The sequence below is a fragment of the Electrophorus electricus genome, chromosome 18 (genome assembly GCF_041902795.1).
Source record: "Electrophorus electricus isolate QZ-2024a chromosome 18, ASM4190279v1, whole genome shotgun sequence".
Lineage (NCBI taxonomy): Eukaryota > Metazoa > Chordata > Actinopteri > Gymnotiformes > Gymnotidae > Electrophorus > Electrophorus electricus.
In genome coordinates this window covers 1747501-1750000 of record NC_137514.1, presented here as the reverse complement: position 1 = coordinate 1750000, position 2500 = coordinate 1747501, and the positions used below count along the sequence as shown (strand labels likewise).

Here is a 2500-nt window from a genome sequence, read left to right as displayed (position 1 = left end):
TTAGAGCTTAGTTTTATTCTTGCATCCCATCCTACATTATATGTGCTATCTACATTTTAACGGGTTTTATTTTGGGAAGGGATAAACTAATTTTAGTTCCTGCGGCCGATGTTCCTGCGGCCAAGTCTCTCTCAAACACCCCCCCCCCCCCCACACACACACACACACACACTGGAAATGCCATGTCAGTTTCTCACACACTCACACGCGCGCGCGCACACACACGCGCACACACACACACACACACTGGAAATTCCAAGCCAGTCTCTCACACAGACACACACACACACTGGTAGACACACACACACACACACACACACACTGGTAGATGTTTTTACAGTAAAGGTCCAGAGACCCAGTACTGCCGCTTGCCTCGTTATTTTAACACCGCCAGAACACAACGCAGGATCACAAGCAGTAGACAGAATTGTCGGGGTACAAAAGCTGGCTTGCTATTCTGAAACAGTGCGATTGTGCACAGCTGGGTCTCTTGAGTTGTCGCCTATTTGTTCACTGAACGTATGGATGAAGAGGTTGATAGCTGACGTTAGTTGTAGGAAGTAGTGTCCAATACAACGACACACTGTGATAATTATGCCAGAAAATGAGCTTCATATAATTGTAAGCAACGGATCATCGTGCATATTGCAGAGAGGAACAGCACGTTAAAGCAATGAAAAATGGCAAGCAAAAACACCAAAAGAATTGTGTAAGGCATTGTTTTATCCCTTCGAGAAGGGCTTTCCATCGCTTATGGCCATACCACCCTGAACACGCCCGATCTCGTCCGATCTCGGAAGCTAAGCAAGGTCGGGCCTGGTTAGTACTTGGATGGGAGACAGCCTGGGAATACCAGGTGCTGTAAGCTTTTCTTCTTAGCTGTGTTTCTTTTCAGGTTTTCCCCCTTTCACGTATTACGTAACTTCGTTCTTTATGTTTTATTTCATGCTTTCTTTCTTCATTTTATGTTTAGAACAGTAGCATTTTGGAATTTAGCAAGTGCGCCAGCTTCGCATAAACTTATGAATCTTTGTTTTATGCATTTCACCAAAACAATTCCATATTCATTTACTTTTACAACTCTTTCTCTTAACTCTATGTATTATGCGGTTTGTGTGTGCGAGCACTTTCGGACCAATTATGTAGGTGCGTTCGACCGCACGCGACTCAAAGCTTTTATTTACGGAAATGGAGGTAGGTTGCTTCGAGTTAAACTGCGTCCAGTAATTTTGGGATTAGATCTTAGTTTTATTCTTGCATCCCATCCTACATTATATGTGCTATCTACATTTTAACGGGTTTTATTTTGGGAAGGGATAAACTAATTTTAGTTCCTGCGGCCGATGTTCCTGCGGCCAAGTCTCTCTCAAACACCCCCCCCCCACACACACACTGGAAATGCCATGTCAGTTTCTCACACACTCACACGCGCGCGCGCACACACACGCGCACACACACACACACACTGGAAATTCCAAGCCAGTCTCTCACACAGACACACACACACACTGGTAGACACACACACACACACACACACACACACACACACTGGTAGATGTTTTTACAGTAAAGGTCCAGAGACCCAGTACTGCCGCTTGCCTCGTTATTTTAACACCGCCAGAACACAACGCAGGATCACAAGCAGTAGACAGAATTGTCGGGGTACAAAAGCTGGCTTCCTATTCTGAAACAGTGCGATTGTGCACAGCTGGGTCTCTTGAGTTGTCGCCTATTTGTTCACTGAACGTATGGATGAAGAGGTTGATAGCTGACGTTAGTTGTAGGAAGTAGTGTCCAATACAACGACACACTGTGATAATTATGCCAGAAAATGAGCTTCATATAATTGTAAGCAACGGATCATCGTGCATATTGCAGAGAGGAACAGCACGTTAAAGCAATGAAAAATGGCAAGCAAAAACACCAAAAGAATTGTGTAAGGCATTGTTTTATCCCTTCGAGAAGGGCTTTCCATCGCTTACGGCCATACCACCCTGAACACGCACGATCTCGGAAGCTAAGCAAGGTCAGGCCTGGTTAGTACTTGGATGGGAGACCGCCTGGGAATACCAGGTGCTGTAAGCTTTTCTTCTTAGCTGTGTTTCTTTTCAGGTTTTCCCCCTTTCACGTATTACGTAACTTCGTTCTTTATGTTTTATTTCATGCTTTCTTTCTTCATTTTATGTTTAGAACAGTAGCATTTTGGAATTTAGCAAGTGCGCCAGCTTCGCATAAACTTATGAATCTTTGTTTTATGCATTTCACCAAAACAATTCCATATTCATTTACTTTTACAACTCTTTCTCTTAACTCTATGTATTATGCGGTTTGTGTGTGCGAGCACTTTCGGACCAATTATGTAGGTGCGTTCGACCGCACGCGACTCAAAGCTTTTATTTACGGAAATGGAGGTAGGTTGCTTCGAGTTAAACTGCGTCCAGTAATTTTGGGATTAGAGCTTAGTTTTATTCTTGCATCCCATCCTACATTATATGTGCTA

The 2500-nt window shown here is 43.7% G+C and overlaps 1 non-coding gene and 1 pseudogene across 1 annotated transcript; both read left to right on the top strand.

Moving 5' to 3' along the window:
- Nucleotides 1-749: 749 nt before the first annotated feature.
- LOC145652343 (5S ribosomal RNA) lies at nt 750-868 on the top strand. The gene has a single exon (XR_014118528.1). It is a non-coding gene; the product is annotated as a 5S ribosomal RNA (ribosomal RNA).
- Nucleotides 869-1976: 1108 nt separating this feature from the next.
- LOC145652360 (5S ribosomal RNA) lies at nt 1977-2085 on the top strand (annotated as a pseudogene).
- The last annotated feature ends 415 nt before the right edge of the window (nt 2086-2500 follow it).